General features: G+C 37.2%; 1 long non-coding RNA gene across 1 annotated transcript in view; it reads left to right on the top strand.

The window, feature by feature from the left end:
- Positions 1-24,843, top strand: part of LOC107183636 — a 173,038-nt gene that overhangs the window by 13,761 nt on the left and 134,434 nt on the right. The window contains exon 3 of the long non-coding RNA XR_001514420.1: positions 20,946-21,010. This is a non-coding gene — a long non-coding RNA (uncharacterized LOC107183636). The remainder of the gene's footprint in view (positions 1-20,945; positions 21,011-24,843) is intronic.

Genomic DNA, 24,843 nt, shown 5'->3' with positions numbered 1-24,843 from the left:
TTTTATATCCTTGTCTGCTAATTCAAACATCTGTGTCAGTTCTGTGTCAGTTTCATCAGATTGCTTTCTCTCCTCATTACGGATTGTATTTTCTGCTTCTTTGCATACCTGGTACTTTTTTACTGGGGGCCAGACATTTTGAATTTTAGATTTTGGGATACTGGATAGTTTTGTATTCCTATACATATTCTTGAGCTTTCTTCTGAAACACAATTGAATTACTTAGAAACAGTTTGATCTTTTGGGGTGCCATATTTAAGATTTGTTTGATGGAATCAAAGAATTTAATCTAGAATTAATCACAACAACTGAGGTGAGACCCTTCTAAGTACTCTTCCTACTTCTTTGTGATTATGATGTTCTCTAGGGGTGATGAGAGAAGATACTCTTCCTGGACCTATGTGATTAACAGGTACTATTACCACAAAACTTTTCAGGTAGGTTTTTCCCCCTGGCTCAAAATGTTTCCTTACAGGCCTGTACTAATCAGTACTCTGCTGAATACTCAAGGGAGATACGTTGCAAAGTTCTGGAGTTGTTGCTCTGTGCAGATCAAAACAAAGGTATATTCTCAAGTTGGTCACCTCTGTGGGCAAACAGGGCATGATCTCACCAGGATTTTTTGAGAGGCACATAATGTGACGCTCTCATATGGCCACCCAGGGGCCGACAGCAGACGTGTTTATACACTCCTATGCCATTCTTTGAGGGTCAGGTGCCTATGGATGCTGGCCAAGTGGCATCATGCTGGCATCCCATACTGAGGTATCAGAGAAGCCCTAGGGGAAAAAGCAAAAGCAGGTCACACTTGAGGTGAGATGCTGTTAGCTCAAGTGAGTGACAGTTCCCCAGGGCTGGAATCTGAGGTGAGGCTGAAAAGATGTCAGGTAGGGAGCAATAGATATCTGATACAGATTGTAATTTAAATATGTAATATAAGTGCAATGCACATTCATCACTAAGTTGTATATTGAAATAATGCATACATTTGGAATTATCAAGACATAAAGTCCTAAATAAAGAATAATTGCCATCTCAGTTTTAGCTGGAGGTATAGTTATAACAATGCCCACCAGCAAACTAGGTAATAGAATTTAACATTTTAAATTATTTTCCAAAAACTTTGAACTAAATTTAGATGTACAGTATTTTTAAAAAATAACCTTTTAGTATAAAAAGTTTTACTAGAGAGGCTAATACACTGAACACTCCCCAACATATACCCCCTTCCCCAGTTTTAATAACCTAAAGGTTTGATTACTTTATACTTAGTAATTTTTTAAAAACAAAATCCAGTTTATGGACAATTATACAGAACAAATCAACTAGTTTCTTCAAGATATAAATAGCAAGGAAAATAAGAACTAGAATAAGAAGGAACCCAAAGTTTAAAAGAGATACAGGAAACAAAGCCACTAAAAATGTGTGAACCTTGTTTGAATTCTGATTCAGACACACCAACTGTCAACAAAGATCAGATAAAATAATCTGAAAAATCTCGACACCGACTAGAAGTTTGATTATATTAAATAATTATTATTTTTTTACCCTTCCTGGATTTGAAAGTGTTATTTCACTTAACGAATTTTTAAACTGATTCTTATCTTTTAGAGATACTTACTGAAACATTTTGTATGAAATGATAATGTTGTCTCAAGTGTTTTCCCACAATAACTGAATGGCAGGAGGTGGAGGTATAGATGAAACAAAAGTGATCATTAAAGAAACTCAGTGATTTGTCCTGTAAAATTGTCCATAAACTATATTTTGTTCAAAAAATTTATCAAGTATAAAGTAATCAAACCCTTAGAAAAAAATGTCTAGCAGAACATATTAAGGAACGAGCTAACTAAGGGCCTCCGCTTTCCCCCCATAATCTTTATCACTGAGAACCCACATTTGTACAAAGTTGATGGCTTAAACATTTCAGTGGTCATCAAAATGGGTGCTGACTTACAAGACCTACATGGTTAAGATTATTTACAGATCCAAAATTTAGGATTGTATCCAGGAAAGGGCCTAGAGTATGAAAATAATACACTGCTTATGAATATGCATATGCACAGGCATATATACATATATTTGTATGTCATATGTACACATCTAGATGTGTTTATAAACATGTTTAAATATATGAATTAACGGCTTGTTTTCATTTTTTTGATGAGGTTCACTCAGTCAGTAAATGAAAGCTTTGACTCAGCCTACATTTCTGCTAGCAAACAAGGTAGAAACATAAGCAAACCCACATATTCCAAACATCTTCTCCTGCAAAGGGAATTTCTTTCAGCAGTAAAATATATATTCATACTTTTTAAAAAATGTCTATACAAAGAGGCACTTTTAAAGATCAAGAATGCTAACTGTTAACACTCAAAAATTGAGAAAACTTATTCTGTTTAGGTTGCTTTCTAATGGTGTAAAGTTCTATTGAGTGTCTTTGGAGGTAAACATTGAGTACATCTCTGTGGATGTAGTGCCATGGCCAGATGGCAACATCGATATGATCTTTTCAAAGATGTTCATCAGATCGTGCTTAAAGCCTTTCATTCCACTAGACTAAAATATAAAGATTAAGGGCATCTGCCCATGCCTGTATTAGTTTTCTAGGGCTGCTGTAACAAAGGACCACAAACTGGATGGCTTAACCAACAGAAATTTATTGCCTCATAGTTCTGGAGACTAAAAGTCTGAAATCAAGATGTCAGCAGGGTTGGCGACTATTGATGGCTGCAAGGAAGAATCTTTCATGTCCCTCTCCTAACTTCTGGTGATTTGCTGGCAATCTTTGGTGATCCTTACCTTGTAGATCATTATCCTAACCTCTGCCTTCATCTTCACATGGAGTTCTCCCTGTTTGTGTCTGTCTCCATATCCAAATTTCCCCTTTCTATAAGGAAACAGATATATTTGTTTAAAGCCCACACTAATGACCTCATGTTAATTTGATCATCTGCAAAAATCCTATTTCCAGATAACACAATCACAGGCACTGGAGATTAGGACTTCAAGACCTTCTTGCGGGTGTGTGTGTGTGTGTGTCACAATTCAACTTATAACAGTGTCTACTTTTCTGATATCATCTCTTGCCTCTCTTCTGCTTGCCATGGTCATACTGGCATTCCTACTGTTCCTACAACAGGTCAATGGCATCTTCTCCTGTTCTCCATGCTGAGAAACCCCTTCTCCTGTCCATCATAGTCGTCTCATTTCGATCTCAAACCTAAGTCAGAGATACTGGCCCTGACCACCCTATCTGAGGTCTGGCTCTTCACCCACTGCTATTAGCCTGTTTACTAGTATGCCTGCAAAACCCTTACCACTATCTGAAATCTTCTTGTTCTTCTGTGTGTTTGCCTTTCCTATCTCAGAGTAAGGTATAAAAATAAGGTATAAAAATAATCATTTAGAGTCACATTACCAAACAGAATAAAAAATTTACCAAGGAAATTGGCAGACTATGTCATTACCCAGAATAATGTTTTTTCAAATATGTAAACGTCAGTAGCTTCCTTTCTCCAAGATTCAAATCATCACTGATCACATGTTTCTTTTTTAAGCCTCACTGACCATTCTGTTTAAAATCACAACTTTCCACCCCAACCAGCATTCCCATACACCTCTTCCTTGTTCTGTTGTTCGTCAACACTTCTCATCTTCTGAAAGACTGTATAATATACTTGTTCACACTGCTTTTTAAAAGGCCTTTCTCACTTCCAATAGAGAAACTTGTCTGTTTTGTTCATTGAATTAGCCCAAGAATTTAGCAGAGTGCTTTGTCCTTGGTATGTCTTCAGTAAATATTTGTAGATAGTGGAATAAAAAGTGCTGCCTTGCTCTTTTCATCTCTAATTTGTTTGCCTGAGTTTAATGACAATAGTAAAGCTTCATTTGTAAAAGAAACTGCAAAAGAAACCTCTAGATCAGAGGAGAGAGAATCAGAATCACTAGGGTGTGCACCTTGCACAGTGTTTTTATACAGGCTCTGACTATCCTTGCTAACATTTTGGTGTTTATTGGCGCTCACATATTAAAACTCCTGTTGGGTTGAATGAATCCTGCAGGGGCTGTGCTGATCCTGGGCTCCAGGCTTCAGCCTTGCCTTGACTAGAATTGGGGTCTTGTCACTCTTCAGGATGAACGGTTGGCTTCCAAGACATGCTCTCTAGCCAAACCCCAAATGCATTCCTTTTTCCTACAAAAACTTTTTTTTTTAACCATACCAACATGAAAGGCTTCCCAAAAATCCAGACCAACATTTGCCTTAATGGAGTCTGAAGTTCACTCTTCTGTTTATGATGTGTAAGAATTGAAGTGGGAGATATAAAGTTTGCAGCTATTATGTAATCGAAACCATTTGTGTTTTCCCAAAGAGGAAAAGGGAGGCTAGAAGGGGATGGGGAGACAGGGAGGAGGAAGAAAAGGAAAAAATCCCAGAATTGGAAGCTTAGAGCCTGTGCAATGAGCAGGAAGTTGAAACTCATCCAGCTGTCACATAAGAACAGAAGAAAAATGCTTTATGTATTCAATCATTATTAAGTGTTCTGCATGTCTATTTCCCACGTTATTTGCCAGTATATATTGGTTTTCAAATGCTAGCATTTTAAGAGCAGGAGAATATTTGCTTTTAAGATAAAAATTGTTTCATTTTTTTGAAGGCCATAAAACAAAGCTTCCATGTGATGAAAGAGGGGAAAAAAAGCGATGCCCTTACTTGCAAGCATTCTCTACTGAAACCAAAAAGGCCTCTCCTGCCTTTAATTTTGAAAGGGGCTTTCTAAATGAAGGGCCACTCAAAGCTAAGTCAGTTGTGTGCCAGCTTCGCAAATACTATAGTATATTTTAGAAATAAAGTCCAGTGCTCAGTGATGGTGTGGAGGTAGACAGGACTTCAGAGCAAGAAAGTGCTTGCCAAGTGAGCTGCCAGTATATGGCTCTCCCATAGAGAACAGGTCCCTCCAAGCCACACTAGGAGATGGAAAATTTGGGGGCAGTAAACATCTTTGTGAACATTTTTCTCTTTTAGCTTCTATAAAATGGTCTGAACAGAGAAATCTCAGTTAGAATTAAATCACTGAATTTATGAGTCTTAGCATTACGCAATGCTAGGACTAGAAAATGAAGAACGCAGAGATGTCCCATCTGTCTCTCTTTTACAGATGAGAAAATGAGAGCCTTGAGAAAAGCCTGACTTCCCAGGGCCACATGTGTATTCATCGTCTAAGCCAAGCTTCACGCCCAGTTATATAGTTATTTGAGAATAAACATGAAATGTAGATATTATGACTCTAATTTGGGCATTTTTTCTTCTTTGGTCATCTAACAAGTGGCTCTCTGCTGTCCTTTAAAACCTTACAAAGGATTGTCTTACTTCTGGAGGTGGAAGCTCACATATCCACTGTTTAGTCCATTTACCTCATCCCTATAAAAGGCCATCTTGAGAACATATTTTATATACTTCAAGTCCACATAAACATAAAATCTGATCCCTTCTGAATAGAAATGTTTGTGGTGAACTGTTAAAGAGCAACAGAGTTCTGATGCAGTTTTCCCACTGGCAGAGTTCCCAAATTCCCTTTAATGATGTCCATTTCTCCTAGAATTAAGGCTTTGTTTACTTCACCCTTACTCATTGCCCATTCACTCTAGCTCCTAAGTCCAGTTATCCTCTGTAGCTCTCTCTTTAGGTATTTATATCTTGGCTTCATATCCAATACCTTTTTGGCTTCACATCAAAATTGCTTTCCAAGAAGCCTAAATAATCTTGACACGTTGATTGTCACCTCTTTACTGCCCTTGGTCTCTGAGTGGCATGTTTTTGTTTATCCAGTCCCTGTGCACAATACTGTGCTGAACTCCCCTTAACTGAGGTAACTGTTACCCTCTTTCTTTTAATACATCCTACGTTCTTGATGCCTTTTACTTCTCTTACTTTCTATATTATGTTTGAAATAAATGGCTATAAAATTATATATGTCAGTCAGCTTTCTTCATCCGTTTAACTCCTAAATTTATGGACTGTGCAGTTTTAAAAAAGAATAATTACATGAACACTAGTGTGTACACCATCAATCTTAAGAAATAGAATATTGTCAATATCATTGAAGCCCCCATAGGCTCCTCCTGATTGCATCTGCCTTCCTATTAGTTCAAAATGTTTGTTATTCCATTGTTTTTTCTTTATAATTTTATCACTTCTGCCTATTCCTTGAACATATGTTTAGTTTCGCTTTTTTGAGGTTTACAATCACGGTATCCTGTATATACTTCTGTGACTTGCTTTTCTGGATCACTATTTTTAATTAATGTTTATCAACACATGTTGCTTAATTAATTTTCATTACTGTAAGGAATTCCATCTATAACCATACCATCATGTACTTATCCTTCCTACTTTTGATGACAGATATTTGGGTAATTTCCAGTTATTTGCTTTTATAAAAAATCGCTTTTAGGAACACATTTATACATAGCTCTTGGATTATTTATTAAAGAGTTTCTGTAGGATATAAAATTAAGAGAAAATTTACTAGGTCATAGGCTACAAGAACCTTCAACACAATTAGATAATGTCGAGTTATTTCCTAAAATGGTTGTACCAAATTATATTTCCATTTGCTCAATGTTGTCACTAACACTAGGATTTGTCCAACATTTTTTTCTAATTTGTGTGTGCCTGTGTGAAATATTTTCATTTATGGTGTTAATATCGTTTCCCTAGGTACTAATGAAATTGAGCACTTTTAAAAATAGGCATATGGGCCATTCCTATTTTCTCCTCTGATACATGGGTGTTGATGTATTTTGCCACTTCTAAAAATTGGATTGTTTGTCCTTTTAAAATTTATTCATAGTTCTTTACATATTCTAGCTTTCATGCTTTTGAAATAATATATTGTAAATATCCTCCTCTGGATTGTGAGTTGTATTTTTACTTTCCTAATGATCTGTTGTTATTTTTTTTTAGTTTTTTTTTGTGATTCCTAATTTTAATTTAGTCAAATCCACCGTTTTTCTATAATATATACTTTTAGTACTTTGTTTGAGATATTCTTCATGCCCTGGCTGGTGTTGTTCAGTGGAGAGAGTGTTGGCCCACAGACTGAAGGGTCTTGGGTTGGATTCTCAGTCAAGGGCATATACCTAAGTTGCAGATTTGGGGTGTGTGTGGGAGGCAACCAATCAAAGTGTCTCTCTCACATCAATGTTTCTCTCTCTCCCTCTCCCCCTCCCTCCCTCCATTCCACTCTCTTTCTAAAACAATAAAAATAAAATAAAAAAAATATCCATGGTGAGGATTTAAAAATAAATTCTTCTCTTACTTGAATTCATAAACATATTCTGCTGTTTTCCCTGAAATTATAAAACTGTTCTCTTAATCTACGTGCGTTTTTGTGTGTGTTTAGTATGAAATGGATTCTTACTTTTTTTCTTATGGATAACTAACTACTAGATCAATACCTTACAGAAAAAGTCTGATATAACTCAGGTTTCCATATTTGGATGAATTTATTTTGGTCTCTCTACTTCATTCCACTGGCTATGTGTTTATCCCTGCATCAATATCACACTTTCTTGATAATTAGAGCTTTAATTTTAAGGATCAATGTCTGGTAAGATGAGTCCTTTTAACAAAGTTCTTCAAGAATGTCTTGGATACAACTCACCTCAGGCAATGAGTTGGGCATTTTTCCATTTTATTTCCTCTGATAAAGTTTTGTGTAAGGTTGAAATTTTCTGTTTCTTTTAAAAAATTAAATCTTTATTGTTGAAAGTATTACATATGTCCCCTTTCCACCCACTATTGACCCCTTCCTGCCCGTTCCTGTCCCTCCACCCCAAGCCTTCACCACCCTATTGTCTGTGTCCATGGGTTATGCAGACACATAAGTTCTTTGGTTGATCTCTTCCCACCCATGAAATTATCTGTTTCTTGAATGTTTGATAGACTTATTTGTAAAATGTCTTTACCTGGTGCTTTATTTGTGGAATGATTTTAACCATGGATTTAATTTCTTTAATAGATTATTCTGGATTTTTATTTCTTCTAAGTGACTTTTATTGTTACATTTTTCTAATAATGTGTGCCTCACCTAGCTCCTGCAATTTATTGACATTTAGGTTTTAATTATATTCTCTTTTCTTTTTTAAAATGAGATGTTTCTCTAGATATGTCCCCTTTTCTATTCTTAATATTATTTCTTTTCACCTTCTATTTTTTTCCTTGACAAATATTGCCAAAAGTGAATTAATTTTATTAAACTTTTACAAGACAGCCATTTGGCTTTTTAAAATGCTCTCTATTTCCATCTTTGCTTTCTCTTTTATTAACTATTCATTATCCATTTATTGTTACATTCCCCCTGATATTGACCTAGCCCTTTAGCAAAGAACTTCATATGTAAGTACACAGTTTGCTGGTTTATCTTGTAGTGCTGATAAAGAGTGGCAGGATTGGGGAATTTCACCCCATCCCCTCCTTGCCTTTAGCAAGAATTGGCCATTGCCCAATTGGGCAGAAGATGGCTTTGGATTTCAGAGGGTGGTATATGGTATTAGGAATATCCACAACCTCAGAGGGAGAGTCTGAAAAGGACACATTACACCTCTGACAGCCCTAATCACACTGTCCACACACTTAATGTCAGAATTTTCCTATTTGACTTCTTTAAACTACATACTAGTCAATTTCCAAATATGCTCTTCCTCACCCGTGCGAGAGAGATAACTTTTCCTACTGATTAAATATTTTGAGAGGCGGGGGAGTATTGATGAGCGCAGGCAAGGAGATGGAGTTGCTGAGGATGTAATGGATCCTTAAAAATGGACTCTTGACTATGAAATAAAATAAAAGAACAGAAAAGGGAAAACATATTGGCAATCATTTACCATTTACAATTTTCTTTCTAAAGCATCCTAATAAACAAAAACTCATTTGGTCTTCTAACAGCCCCAACATCAATAAAGCGGGCAGGGCAGGTATCCTGGAGGATATAGAATGAGAAGCAAGTGCATGGGGGTAGTTTCCTTGGGAAAGGAAGTCATCAACTTGACTGAAGACAGACTTTATAATGAAACAACTGATAATAGATTTTAAAAACTCTTTTGTTGAATTTCTGTGATGCATAGAGCTTCTCGAGTAGATTTTTAGATGAACTTGATTAACAGGCAAGTTGTTTACATTGGTATGGCCTTCCTGAGAGTCATCATTATTCTTTAGGTTGATTTCCTTTTCAGGATCCAAGATGTAATATACATCTTAAATTTATCTCATCACTCTTGTGGGGCACTTTCCAGCATATGCTATTGAATTTGTTAAGTGAAGGCATATCTCTATTTTGTAATCCATGAAAGCTGGTATTAAAGGCAAAATAAATATACTCCAGGAAAGATAACATTTTTCACAACAGATGTGAGAGCAAAGAAACTGCTGACATGTTTATTAGCAATGGATAAACTGAATGTTTCAGTTTGGCCCAGCACCCAGAAAATGCAGATGTGTATCCAGATGCAAACCTCTATAGTCTGCAAAAGAAAATTTGTATTGGACATTCTACAAGATTTCTGGCACTTCCTGCTTGACAAGAAGTATCCCCAGGAGCCACCAATCTCATGATATTTTGGTAGTTATTTTTTTTCCCTCTCTTTCCTTGCTCTGGTAAGAGCTAAGACGTGCAGCAGGGCACAGTATTTACATAATAAAAAACCAGAACTGAGAAATTTACTAAACTAGTTTCTCTTTATTAATCTTCACGCGAGTATATTTTTTCCATTGCTTTTTAGAGAGGGTGGGAGGGAGGGAAGAGGGACGAAGGGAGGGAGAGAGATAGAGAAAGAAACATGGTTATAAGAGAGACCACATTTTAACATCAACTGGCCACCTCCTGCACATGCCCCAACCAGGGATGGGGAGCGAACCCACAACCCAGATATGTTCTGTTGACTGGGAATCAAACCCAAGACCCTTCAGTGGGTGGACCACTGCTCCAACCATTGAGCAACACCGGCCAGGGCTGAACTATTTTTGACCTTCAAGTTAGAATAAAAAGGTGGGTCTGGCTGAGAATATAGGATGCCTGGGTCATCTTTCTGCACTCTAGGTACAGAAAGTTTACTATTTTTGAGTAAACTCAGCATTCTTTAATTCTTGCAAACATTTGTTTAAATGCATAAGGCCTCAGTTTAATTCCTTGATTTGTTTTTCCCTTGATGGGAAAGTACTTGATTAAGGTCTTAGCAAATCTCACCATTTGGTGACATTTTTTACATATCGACAAATACCAACCAGGAAGTCAAACTCAACATAGAAATTCATGCTTTTAATAATACTTATTTAGAATAAAATATACATTAGGCCAGCCGTGGGCAGACTACGGCCCGCGGGCTGGATCTGGCCCGTTTGAAATGAATAAAACTTAAAAAAAAAAAAGACGGTACCCTTTTATGTAATGATGTTTACTTTGAATTTATATTAGTTCACACAAACACTCCATCCATGCTTTTGTTTCGGCCCTCCGGTCCAGTTTAAGAACCCATTGTGGCCCTCGAGTCAAAAAGTCTGCCCACCCCTGCATTAGGCAGTGCCTCAAAACTAAGAATTTGGCATTGTGTCTGTCTATTCTGGTTGTATATGGTCATCAAGTCAATTAAATTTTTGATTAAAGTATATTTCTGACTATTTCACCAATAAGATTTTGTTAAATGACAATATTAATAGCCATTTATTTAACCACATATGCCAAGTACTGTGCTGTTTGCTTGACATGAAATAGTCACTAACATTTTTGAGCATGTAGTGTGCTACACACTAAGTTTTTACTGGAATTATTTCATTTACTTCTTTCAAAAACTCCTCGAAGTCTCACGATTACACTAGTTATGTATTTTACAGATGACAAAACTATGGCTTAGAAAATTTGACATTCAGTAAGATTTTCAAAAGAAAATCTAGTGGGGGAAAACTTGTAAGATGTTTTTATTGTTTTTGTAGCGTTGAGATTGTTTTTATGAACTTCTTTAGAACTCAGAAGTCCTTGAAAGTTGCTATGGTGTTTATTCCATAAATCTAAGAAATCATATACCAATTTGCTGATGGCTGGCCATTGCTGTTCTCAGTGCCAGGAGAATGTGAGCCTGTGATGTGTTGCTCAAACAACTGAGCTTATTGGAGGCAGCAGGACTCAGAAACCAAGAATCTAGGGCAGAGAACATGGGATTAAAACAAAAATTAGGTTTGTCTCAGTGGGTAGAGCATCGGCCTGTGCACTGAAGGGGGTCCCGGGTTTGATTCTGGTCAAGGGCACATGCCTGGGTTTTGGGCTCAGTCCCCAGTAGGAGACATGCAAGAGGCAGCCTATCAATGATTCTTTCTCATCATTGATGTTTCTATCTCCCTCCCTCTCCCTTCCTCTCTGAAATCAATAAAAATAAAAATATTTTTTAAAATTAGGACAAAATAAGTAGACGTTTAAGATATTGGATTTACATCTGATTGAGCAGCAGTAGCAAAGTGAAAGTATTCAAAAAGCTAGAAAGCAGTATTCATGGGCCCCTTCCAGTCTGGCTCCTTGCTCTCTTTATTTCATATTGTAGAACTTGATTTGGAACTTGTGCTAGAAAGTCATCAATGTGGATGGAATTTGAGGCATCATGTTAAATTAATGTCCTTGTGTACATGTTTCTGGTACGATAGCAATGCATAATTATATTTTCAGGAGTGTCTAAAAACAGACCATTTTGAATATTTGTTTCTACAAGCCAAATATAATATTTTAACAATTTTTTGTTACAAAGAAATACAGTGATTATGGAAATGTGCATACTTTTTGTCAGACTTACTCATCTTTGTATTTTATGAGAGCCACCCAAGAAAAATCAATTTAATTTGCTTCACAGTCACATCTTATTTAAGATCCCAAACCTTGTTACCCTGCTTGGTCATTTACCTTATTCACCAGACATGCTTCTAAATGGTTGTGACTATTGCTAACATTCAAATCCACTCTTTAAAAGTGCAGATTTGCAGCACTGAGTAGATAGGAGAGAATGTTTTACAGGCTGCTATGGCAACATAAAAGGCGTAATCACAAGAAATGTTTGGACTGTAAAACAGCAATGGCATTAGAATATATTGTTTCCTAAGGCAACTGCTTTCTTAAAATGTAAAGTGAGAAGTATTTCCTTTGAACATACCAAACTATATATTTAGAGCAGTTGTTTTCAAACTCCAATGTTTATAGAATAAATTAGGAATATTAAAATAAACTTGCAGAGTGGATCCATTCATAGAAACCTTGGGATCCAAGTCTCAAATAATCCAGTGGGTCTTCAACAGACTTGGGGATCTGCATTTCAAAAAGCTCTCCCAAGGACATACCCATCTGGACATATTACTACATAGTCACACTCAATACACCCAGGAACATAACTTGACTATTCCATGTTTGCTTTCCTTAAACCATCTTGAGATTGCTTAATACCATGTTTGGACTCTTGTGGTTATTTTTAGTTTCACCTTAAGTATAATAATTAAACTTTTTACTATGACCTTAAGCTAGTCATTCTTAGTGAATTACAAATGAAATCCCTAAGATTCAGAATGTAACCTCTCCACAGTGTCCAGGACTACAGGCAGATAGCTTTGTCTGTACTTGGATTTTATAGTAGCCCTTAGGAAGGAAGTATGGTTTCACGGGTACATCAAAGTGTATAGGACAAGGTCCCAGCTTAGAGGACACTTCTAATCTAGAGTGGAAACAATCCAAACATCCATTTAGAGTAGAATGGATAAACAAACTGTGATGAGTTCACCCAGTGGAGTGCTATGCAGTAGTGGGAATGAATGAACTATAGCTGGATACACCAACATGGATGAATAATATCACAAATACAAGTTCAGCAAATTAAGTGAGTTATTAAATAATACAATCAGAGTGACTTCATTCATAGAAAACTCAAAACAGGCAAAAAGAACCATACATTTAAGAATGTATACATTAGTGACAAAACTATAAGGAAAAGCAATTAATGCCACAGAAATCAAGGTAATAGTTACTGATGGAGTAGTTATGATGAGGAAGGAGCATACAGAGTGGATTTGGGTGCTATCAGTGTTCTAGTTCTTGACATGGGTTGTGGTTACATAGGTGTTTGCTTTACAATTATTTGTTAACTAGAGGCCCGGTGCACAAATTTGTGCACGGGTGGGGCTGGCTGGAGGGAGGGGCGGCGGGAGGTTGGCCAGCCAGCCCTGCCCCCATCGGGCCAGTTGGGCCAACTGCAGTGGGCATCATAGCAACTAGTAATTCCGGTCGCTTGACTTTTACATATATAAATTATGTTAAAATACACATATAAAGTTTACTCTGTCTTACTTACCAAACACATACAATAATTAATCAAATATAAGAGTGAAGTCTGGAATTTCTATGGTTGTCATACACACAGACATTACACATGGATATTTATCTATTACCCAAACTTAGTAACCTAAAACAGCATTATTTTATTGTTATTATGATTTTGTGAATTGACCAGTCATAGCTGGACAAGGGCAGAATGGTTTAAGATTGCTTCTTCTCTCAATGTGGGGCCCCTCAGTGGGATTCCTGTTAGGGCTGGGGCTGATGAGGCATCTTCCTCTCTCCGGGGTCTCTGTGGCAAGATAGACTGCTTCATCTTGTGGCTTAGGGCTCCAGTAAAAAACTTCCAAGATGATAAATCTTAGAATGCAAGTGCTTATCAAACCTGTTTGCATCATGCTTGATTATGTCTCAACGAACTCAAAGTCAAGGCCATGAAAACCATAGCGGGGGCATGCTTTATTGGGAGCCACCAATGTAACTGTGTACCACAATTGTGTGTGTGTGTATATATATATGGAATATACACACACAGATATACACATATAGATTATATAATGATATATATGTGTGTAAATAGGTAGATGAAAGATAGATAGATAGATGATAGGTGAAAGGTCTCAATAGTCTAAGGATGGCCCCACTGGAAGATAAGAGAATGGTTCAAGTGATTACTGTGTCCCTCCCAAATTTAAGATTCTGATACTTGTTCTGTGAGTCACAAGGTTCCTTTTTGTACAGTCACTGTCATCTCTATGTTCCTTAGTCCAAGTTGACTAAAGTAACCAATAAACAAATTAGATGCTAAAAAAAAAAAAAAAGAAAGAAAGAAAAACTATTGCTGAAATTCTGCCATTTCAGCTGACACTGACATGGCTGTGGTCATCTGCAAATACATACCTGGTACTTAGAAAGAGCAGCCATCAGCACTGCTGTACTGGTTTCTAGGCTCAGTTGGAAGTTAACAGCAGCTGCATTTGACGTTCTTCAGCCAGAATATCCTTTCAATGGTAACGCAATAATGACTTTTCTACCAGCTTGGGAGGTACCATAAACACCAAGGAAAGAACACTTCAGCTTTTGGCCCCACTCGGGGAGCACATGGGCATGTCCTGTGGGAGGTGTTTTGAGTACGAGTACATGGTTCCTGAGATTTGCCACATGAGATTTGGTGTAAGACATAAAGCAGGCAGGGAGGGATCCTTGAAAGGAAAGCCAACAAGCATGCTGATCACATAGCTTTGGGAATATGTTTTAGCAGTTTGGCTGAAAGCCTGCCCTAGTTTAGCATTTCTTGTAAGCAGTTATGTGGTAATCCTTTTTCTATCAGGCCATAAGCTCTCAGGGGACATGAACTAGATTGTTTGCTCTCCTTGTAACTCCCCATAGAACCCTGAACTCACTAGTACGCTGTACCCCATGGGCACGCACTCACTCACTGTTGATGGCCTGGCAAACCCAAATCTCAAAATCCAGAATCATTATTAGCATGTTTAACCAAATATTTTTAAAGTTTGAAAGAGGTCTTATTTTGAGTTTGAGGTGAATGCCCACCTACTTCTTTATTCCAAACAGCCCTGTGTGTCTATTTCCATAACCAAATACATATTTACAAAGGACTCAGCTCCGCTAACTGCCCCTTGGCATATCACAGACCCTCATGCTCAGGCTCCTTCTCCAGGCCCTTGAGAACTGTCCACACTAAAGGGTGGCAATTCAGTCTTTCACCAAGCCTGGATAAGGTGATGCTCCTGAAATGTTCTAGAATGCAAAGAACAGAATTCTACAGCAGATTTCTCTCTTGGTCTTTCCCTCTTATATGAATTGACTGAAACATGTATCCATATGTTTAAAGCCCATATAATGGGACTTCCAATTTTTCTTTTTACATCATACCGTTCTCTAAAGAGAACCTCAATTAATGACTTACGTGTCCATATTTTTATTTGAAAATCATATTTGAAGTGTAATGAATGATCCACCAGTAAACAATACTGAAATATGTACTTGTTGAATGAATGTTGGTGATTCACTTCAGTAGACAGGCAATCATTTGGGTGTGTACCATGGGTCAGATACTGTTGTTCTCAGTATCTGAAAGGCTGTCTAAAATCCAATAATCTATCATTGTGAAGCTGGTCATTTCCCAACATATCTCCTTTTCTCTTTTAATTTTTCAAGATGAAGTGATGAAACTAAAAACCTTCACTCTTTATTTTATCTGCACTTACATTTTCAGGTTGGGTTTGACTCCTCTATACCATACACTTCCAGCTATATCTTTCACTTGAAGACAGAATTTTGTGAAGTATGTGTCAAGTACAAATCTCATATTAGTGAGATTAATCTATTATCTATTTCCCTTCTTAAATCTAACACCTCTTTTAAAAAGTTTTGATGGAGCCTTTATAAGGAAACATGAAAATAACTCTAGAGGGTAGAGACCACCCAATCTACAACTATTTAACAATACTGGTAGGATTCCTATTGTTTTGAGAGGATTACCATGGCAACAGTGCCAGATTTTTCACTACCTTCATGCAGGGCATGATGACATATCTCTGGGTAGTTACTGCTTTACATAGTGTTGCCACAGTTGAATGGACAAAGGTTACCAACATAACAGCTATGGCCAGCTGGGAGAAGGCATGTTCTCTGGTCATGATTCTCAGAGGCAGGTTACATGATTTCCACCTGTTGGGAAACCACTAGAAAGATGGTTCCTCTTCAGACACCTAGCTGGCCTGAGGATCCTATACTGGGGCCTCTCTCTTCTCTCTTCACACTGGCCAGAATAAAAGTGCATTCTGTGCTTCCCAACATCAGAGCTACCCTTCCTCAAAGTTTCTTCTAACCACCATCATGTTCAGGTTTTTAAAAGCTACCACTTACTTTCCTTCTGGGATATTTGGATGTTTGAGAGAGATATCTTTCCAAAAGTTTTATGTCCAAAGCAGATACTAATTTTGAGAAAATACTTATTTCTTGGCCTAAAATGAGAAGATGTATGAATGGGGAAATAAGTTACTTGGGTGTGATAATTGCGTAGCTGGCAACATTAAGTTTATATCTCTTTCAAACTTAGTATGTTTGAAAGAGATATTAACTTTTAAATATTTTTATTGATTTCAGAGAGAAAGGGAGAGGGAGAGAGAGATAGAAAATCAATGATGAAAGAGAATTATTGATCAGCTGCCTCCTGCACGTCCCACACTGGGGATCAAGCCCACAACCCAGGCATGTGCCCAGACCGGGAATCGAGCTGTGACTTCCTAGTTCAGCCATAGGTCGATGCTCAACCACTGAGTCACACTGGCCGGGCTAGATATTAATTTTTAATTATGAGAAGTGGTAACCTGTTATGCCCTCAAAACCACAGTGTTTAAAAATGCTTTAAAAAATTAACAAATAACAGAAAAATACTATAATGAAATTGATTCCAATTGGCCAAGATGCTCACTTCTCTCTTGATAAATCAGTGTTAATCATTATTTGCCTACATTAAGAAAGTGTTCCTGTTAGAGGTAAAAATAGATCCCTAAGTGTCTGTGTGAAACCCTCATGAACACATGCATTTGTCATTCTTCAGCCAGGGTCAAGCAGCACTTAACCCATCCCACAGCAGCTCGGAGGATGACTCGCTTCTAGAAAGTTGCTGCTCTTAAACAGTTATGGTATCAGGAGACTTTGAGCAACAGACCAGTGATTTCCAAACACGTCTAAAGATGCAGGCTAAGCCAGGACACATCCTCTTTTTATCTTCTTTAAGTTTTGGAAGTTTGGGAAATATTCACTGCTGAAAAAATTTTCCTTGACAGAGTTAGGAAAGAACATTAATATTTTATGCTTTAAAAAATTAGATGGTGCCCTATCCGGTTTGGCTCAGTGGATAGAATGTCGGCCTGCGGACTGAAGGGTCCCAGGTTCGATTCTGGTCAAGGGCATGTACCTTGGTTATGGGCACATCCCCAGTAGGAGGTGTGCAGGAAGCAGCTGATCGATGTTTCTCTCTCATCGATGTTTCTAACTCTCTATCCCTCTCCCTTCCTCTCTGTAAAAAATCAATAAAAATATATTTTACAAAAATTAGATGGTATTAGAGGGTTTTTTAAATACAAAGGCAGGTGAAAAAAAATTTGTATTGTTTTGATCATTCTGATTAAGGGACAGAGAAGAAGGAAATTTCAAAAAATAAAATAAAATATGTTTTTATTGTTTTGAGTCAATATTTCATGCATGTTGATTTTCAAACAAAGGATTTTGACCTGAGAGTCATGGGGGCAGGTGGGAGTGGTGGAGGGGGAGAGGGCTGAGGAGAGAAGAGAAAAAAGAGAAAAGTTCTGTGCATGTGGGGAGCAGAGAGGTGTTTATGAATGTGCTCCGGATTAGAGGAGTGGTAACAGTGATGAGCTAATTGAGTTAGTAAGAGCATGAGGCCATGAATTTGACAGCCCTGGTTCCAAACCTAGCCTTCACCACTGGTTGTCAGTGACACTGGGGACAAATTATTTAACCTCCTTGCTTTCACCTCCTAATCTGTAATAGGTGCAGAGCAACATGAAATCTACATTGCTTTTAGAATTGAATGAGATCACACATAAAGCCCTGAACACAGTGCCTGGCCCAGCTTAAAGCTGCTGTTAGAGTTTTTATTATTCTCTTCTGGCAACAGATTTTTGCGGCTGTTTTGACAGTTTAACCTCACATCTCCACCAAGTTGCCAAAAGAGAATTTTCCATCCCTGCCCCTCTTAACCACACCCTGCTTTAATCATGAACCAGATTTCAACACCATCCCTGAGAGGTCACCACCTTCTACAGATTTTCTCTGTGTAGTTTTAAATTTCACTGCACCTACAAATGTTAAAAGCAATCTATCAACCAAAGTGATACTTAGCACCTCTTATTAAGAGACTGTACTGTTAGAGTATGCCCTTACAGTCTAGAAAGGGAAAACATGTTAGACATGAGTGAGGACATTCACAATACCCTCCATTCCAATGACTTCAAGACAGTACTCTATGTTTTGTTCAGGCAGGAAGAGTTTATGCTCTCTAAGCCGTCTCTCCAAGGGCTACCAATATCTCAGCAATGTCAGCATCATCCTACTCTGTCTACATAAGCTCCTATCTATCTATCTATCCATCCATCCATTCATCCATCCATCCATCCATCTATCCATCCATCCCTTCATTTATCTCACAAAATAGTTCCAATGATGGACGACTGTAGGTTTAAAAAATTTTTTCTCCTCACATTTGATTGATATTCTGTGTTTTTGTGTTGTTTTTTTTTTGTTTGTCTTTTCAGATTTCAATTTTGTCGTGAAACACACCACACCCAATTTATAATGTAATTATCCCCAGAACATTGGGAACTTCAATTTTGGAATGGATCTTGACAATTCAGTTATTCTCCATCTGTATCAGCTACTTCTTGTGCAATGATGGAAAACATAACTAAATCTGGCTTTAACAACAACAAAAGCAGAGCGGGGAGTAGAAGCTAATTTTTTGGCTCTCTGAACCAAAAAAAGGTAAGGGTAGAACCAGCTAGGGCAGTGGTTCTCAACCTTGGCTACACATTAGAACCACCTGGGAATCTTTTTAAAATCCTGATTTTCAAGAGAAATTTAAAAATCATCCACCAGCAATTCTGTTTCTTTGTTATGGGGTGGGGCCACAACATTAGTAACAAAGAAACAGAATTTCCAGAGGACAAGGCCCAGAAATCAGGATTTTAAAAAGATTCCCAGGTGATTCTGATGTGCAGCCAAGGTTGTGAACCACTGGGCTAAGGGCTTGACAGGTGCCAATAAACATTAATTGTGCTACACACTTCAATTCTACATTTTTAAAGTGGTTGCTTCATTCTTACATTCCATGAGATGGCAAGCTCCAAATCCAGTTGGCCCCAAGTTTATGTCTAAGAAAGAAGAGAGTTTCTTTTTATCCCCACCTCTCTTTCTCTCCAGTCCTATCAAAAGACACATTGGATGGGACCTAATGTTAAGGGGAAATAACAAGGTAATAACTCTTTTAGATTTGTGTGCTGTGCATACACAGTTTAAAACAAAACAAAATAAAACAGACATTCAAACAAAAACAGAGAGCAGCTTATACCTTTGAGATACATGAGATCCATAAAGATTATTCTCTCTTAAGTCCACACTTAACGTGGACCGAGGGTGCACAAGATGATGTGGTACATTACTGCTCCCTTTACTGAGAAAGCTCAGAGGGTTCCTGGGAATGCTCTCTATGACTTTAGGAAATCAAACAGAACACGGATTTGCCTGAGACCATACATTTTGGAGTCTGTGTTATCTTGGCCAAGGCTAATTCTTCATAATCATGATAGTTGTCATTTCAGAAAAATTTAGAATGACTTAAATTGTTATTGATGATTCATTGGATAGGAATGTACATGGTTTAAGTTTCATGAGGTGAGGAGAAAGAGCTTGTTAAATACAGTCAGGGCTTTTTTAAAGATTGTAGATAGAATTTTAAAGCAATTTAAATGAAAAAACTTTTCCAAACAGATTACAGCTGCAATCCTATATAATAAAAGCATATTATGCAAATTGTCCCCTCCACTAGGAGTTCGTCAAAGAGTTTGACCAGGGCACAGGGCCGGCTGGAGGAAGGGAGGGAGGCCCTGGCCTGCAGCAAGCAACCACTAGTGACCCTACCAGTGCGTGAATGTAGGGCACAGAGAGAAAGGCAAGGACTATGTGTTGCTATTTAGGCCTAATAACCCAAAGTGGATTAGTTGACATTTTTGCTTCCCTTTTATGGACATGGATCCAATATTCAGTTGTTCAAAAGCAAATTTCCAAGTGTGTATGTTTCCTAAGAAATTAATGTTTTTCTTTCTTCTGCTGGACACTTTTGAACTTAAAGAGAAAACATTTACAAGAGGCTAGATGGAAACTGGTATGAATTGTAAAGTGAAAATTTTGGATTATTCAAGGACTTTAATTATTTATGCTTCTTTTGGATTTAGTTAATACAAACTAAGTTGAATTGCTCTATCACTTTTTCATGTGTTACTAGTTTTCATCCTGTTGTAGTCCAAATATACCTTCTTTTGAAAAAAGCAGTGCTGAATATCCCAAGAATTCACTACGACACGGAACAGCCCCATCTTGAATGGGCGTATGTGAAAGTTGAAATCCGAAGTAAAATTTGAAGGCCTATTTACAAGCTTGCCCTTTAGTGTTCCCAATTTAGCCTTACTCCTCCCCACTTTTTACTGGCCTCTTTCTGGAAAGCTGGACAGCTCTTCAATGTTCAGGATAACTGCTCAAGTTACACTCTATATGGAAGCTCTGGCACTCTGCTAGTTTTATACGAGGGTTTTATTAAATCTATGCCAAACAGCTTCCCATCATTGGATCAGCTAAAGATGAAAGTTTTTTGCTCAAGTGACAACTTTGTATTAAAAGCAGTTTGTGTGTGTGTGTGTGTGTGTGTGTGTGTGTGTGTAAAGATGGATATTTGCCTATATCAGATACTGGGTTTTCATACTAACATACATCAAAGGAAAAGTTTGCTTCCTAACTGGTTCTCATGTTTTCTTCTAGTTGGCTTCTCATCAAGATGATTCAGAAAATGCTGCTGAGCTGTGGTGCACAAACAAGGACATGAGGTACTGGTGACTCAAACCTTATCAGATAGGCTGAGGATTCTCTGTAGAGTCCAGGGAGTGCGTGTCCACTTGAACAGACATGTAGGCAGAAACATGGGAAAACTTGGTTGTAACAAACTAAATGGAGAGTGCAGTGCATTTGTTTGGAGCATGTAAGCATTTAGCATTATGGTATGTGTATGGCAATTATTGAGAAGAGTAAAACCCATGATGGTAGCCTCATTATCCTCCCCTGTAGAAGAGTGGCACTTAATGGGTCCTAGAAGAGTCTTGTAAATTTTAGTAAAAATCAAAACTTTTTAATTGACAATTAAGACATTTGGCTATGATTATAAACTCAGAGAAAGACATGGGATTGTAGGCTTTCCAATCAGGTCTGAACTTGTTTGTTTGCTTTTCAACATTCGGGCTGATTAAAAATACTTTTAGTTGATGGAAATTTGGGTTGTTTCCAGCTTCGGGCTATTATAAATAAATCTTCTATAAACATTTGAGTACAAGTCTTTGGGTGGGTTATGTTTTTATTTCTCTTGAGTAAAAGCAAAGAGTAAAATTTGTGGGCTATCTGGTAAGTATATGCATGTTATTGGTATGGCTAAACATACAGAAGTGATTGTATAATTTTGCATTTCCACCAGCAATATATATGAGCTATAGTTGTTCCATATCCTTGCCAACACTTGGTATGGTCAGTTTTTTATTAATTTTTGCCATTCTATTGGGTGTGTATTTGTATCTTATTGTGGTTTTATTTGCATTACCCTAATGAATAATAATAACCTTGAGCATCTTTTTCTGAGTTTATTTGTTACCTTCATATATACTTTGGTGATAAGTCTGATAAAATATTTTGCTTATTTTTTTATGTTGTTTGACTTTTCATTATTGAGTTGTAAATATTTTTATGTCTGTTATATAGGTTCTTTGTCAGATACATTTTGGGGAAATATTTGCCTTTTCATTTTCTAAATACTGGTTTTAAATGAGCTAGCCTTTTAAATTTTGTTGAGCTTCAATGCATCAATTATTTTTTATCATTTACAGATTTTTTTTGTTCAATCTAGGATATCTTTAGCTGAAGGTTACAAAGATTTTCTCAATTGTTCTTTCAGAAGGACTATAGTTTTAGCACTTACATTTAGGTCTATAATCCATTTTGAGTTAATTTTTCTACATGATGAAAATAAGGGTCAAGTTTAATCTTTTTCATTGTGAATATCTAATTGCTCCAGCACCATTTGTTGATAAAATTACCCTTTCCCCATTGAAATACCTCAGCACCTTTGTCATAATACATTGACCCAATATGTGGGAAGAATTAACATCTTAATATTGAGTCTTCTAATCCATGGAAATGGCATATATCTCCATTTTATTTGTCTTTTAACTTTCTCTTCAGAATGTGTTATAGTTTCCAATGTACAGGTCTTTATAAGCTCTCCCTCCTACTCTCTACTCCATCTCCTCCTAGTAAGCATTGATCTGCTTTCTGTCATGATTAACCACAAAAACAATATGTAATTATATATGTGTTTTCTGATGGTCTTGGACGACCCTTGTGAAAGGGTCGTTCGACCCCCAAAGAGGTCGCGACCCACAGGTTGAGAACCACTGCCTTATATGAATATACCACAATTTGCTTATCCATTCACTGGTTGATGGACATTTAGGCTGGTTTTGAGCTATTACATATAAAACTTCAGTGAGTATTGGTATACATATATTTCTTTGAGTTCATGCTTTTATTTCTCTTAGAAAAATACCTAGGATGGAAAAGTTGGATTTTATGGTAGATGTAGGTTTAATTTTATAGGAAACCTGTTATCCAAAGTGGTTGCATAACTGTATATTTCCACTTGAAGTATATGAGATTTTCATTTGTCTCATTACTATATTAGTTCTAAAATTCATATTTTCTTTGACTATGTTAACTAAAAAATCTCTTTTGTATATATTTTAAAATACTCCATATTTGCATATTGACATTTCATTTATGAATTAAAGCCTTTCTAGATGCAACCACTATTAGGGGGCAATTAAATGTGGTGTTGCATTTTTTACTGTATTTACAAAAATTAGTATTTGATTCTATTCTATTCTTGTTCAAAGCTGAGATGTGAACCTGAGAGTGCAGCAACCATGTTTAGAGTTGGCCCAAGAGAATGGGACTGGTATGCAGGGAATGAAAGAGAAGAGAAGAGATACTAGTAAAGGTGGAGTTGAGACAGATTGATAGAATTCAAATCCCTGGCTTTAGCATTTGTTACATGAGATAATATATTTCACTTTTTGCCTTAAAAGGGGTACTACATGTCATCCCTGCTCACATGCTACATAATCTAGTTGATGAGGCCACAGTAACATAAGAATAATAACATACCATCCAATGAAAAGAAAAGGCAGAATATGACATCCTGCTAAGTGATACCCTTCTGCTTCTATTTTACCGCTTCTTGGGCTGAGGCTCCTGTGGTGTTTCTACAATATAATGCTTCTCCTATTCCTGCTCAAGAGCCTGGAGCTCCTGTGAGGCGTATGTGTACGGTATTTAGGTGGATGGTATTTAGGTAATGATATGTCTGCTTATAAAATACTTGTACAATTTTATAGTTTCATGCCTCATTTACTTATTTTAAAACCTTCACTCAGGCTTCATCACCATTAATAAGTTCTCAGATTTTTTTTTTTTTTTTTAGTTTTTAAGTTGAAAGGTGCTACGTTAAACATATTCACAAGTCATCTTAAGTGTTTGAAAGTTGCCCACAGATAAAAGATATTCAGACAGTAAACCTTTCTCTTATTGTGAATAAACAGACTGGTTCAAATAAGTATTTGCCTGCCCAAGCAGTCCACTTACCCATGAAAAAACTTCCAGTAGCAAGTAGTATAGTCAAGAATCTCTTATTAATAAAGCATTGCCATCATACGTACAGATGCACACCTACAAATCCTCTAGGATCAGAAATCTGATCAACTCCAAAATTACTCTGCTTATGCTTTGTCTTGACAAAGACAAACAAAAGAAAGGCGTAAAGTCACACAACTTTACAGTAACCAAGGACTAACACTTTTCTCTAAGGCTCTTCATCTCATGCAAGGCCAGCAGAGCCCTGTTCAATGAATATCATGGACTGCTGACAAGATCTGTATTTTTGTAATCTGGAAACTCCTAGAAGATAGCTTTTTAACTCTTTCTTTTCCACTCAGGAAAGAACTTAGTCAGATCATCAACTATAAATGCATTTAAAGTTCAGGGATCCTGGGGCCCATTGGTGTGATTGAATTTAATAAATATTCCATGTAAATTCCAAGTAGCTAAGAAACTGATTAGCTAAGGTACTGTGAGCATGGGAAATGCGAATGTAATTTTCAAGGTGATTGGCCTTACAGAGTGGATAGGCCAATAGAGAAACCAAGCCTATCAGAGCAATGCCTGGGTCTGCTTCCATCCAACCTGACCAAGGCAATCAAACCAGAGTTTTACCACCTGCCTACAGGTTCTGAATAAATTGGCAGCTACCCATGCTTCAGGGATTTGAAGGAGACTAGGGCATTTTTTTTTTATTAAAAACAAAACAAAACAAAAAACACACCCTAGCTGGTTTGGCTCAATGGATAGAGCATCGGTCTGCGGACTGAAGGGTCCCAGGTTCGATTCCAGTCAAGGGCACATGCCCAGGTTGTGGGCTCAATCCCCAGTAGGGGGCATGCAGGAGACAGCTGATCAATGATTCTTTCTCATCATTGATGTTTCTATTTCTCTCTTCTCCCTTCCTCTCTCCGAAATCAATAAAAATATTTAAAATATAACAAAAGTTCCTCACAAGAAAAAA

The sequence above is a fragment of the Myotis davidii genome, unplaced genomic scaffold, assembly GCF_000327345.1.
Source record: "Myotis davidii unplaced genomic scaffold, ASM32734v1 scaffold580, whole genome shotgun sequence".
Lineage (NCBI taxonomy): Eukaryota > Metazoa > Chordata > Mammalia > Chiroptera > Vespertilionidae > Myotis > Myotis davidii.
Note: the sequence above shows the minus strand (reverse complement) of the source record. Positions and strands in the feature narration are given on the sequence as shown.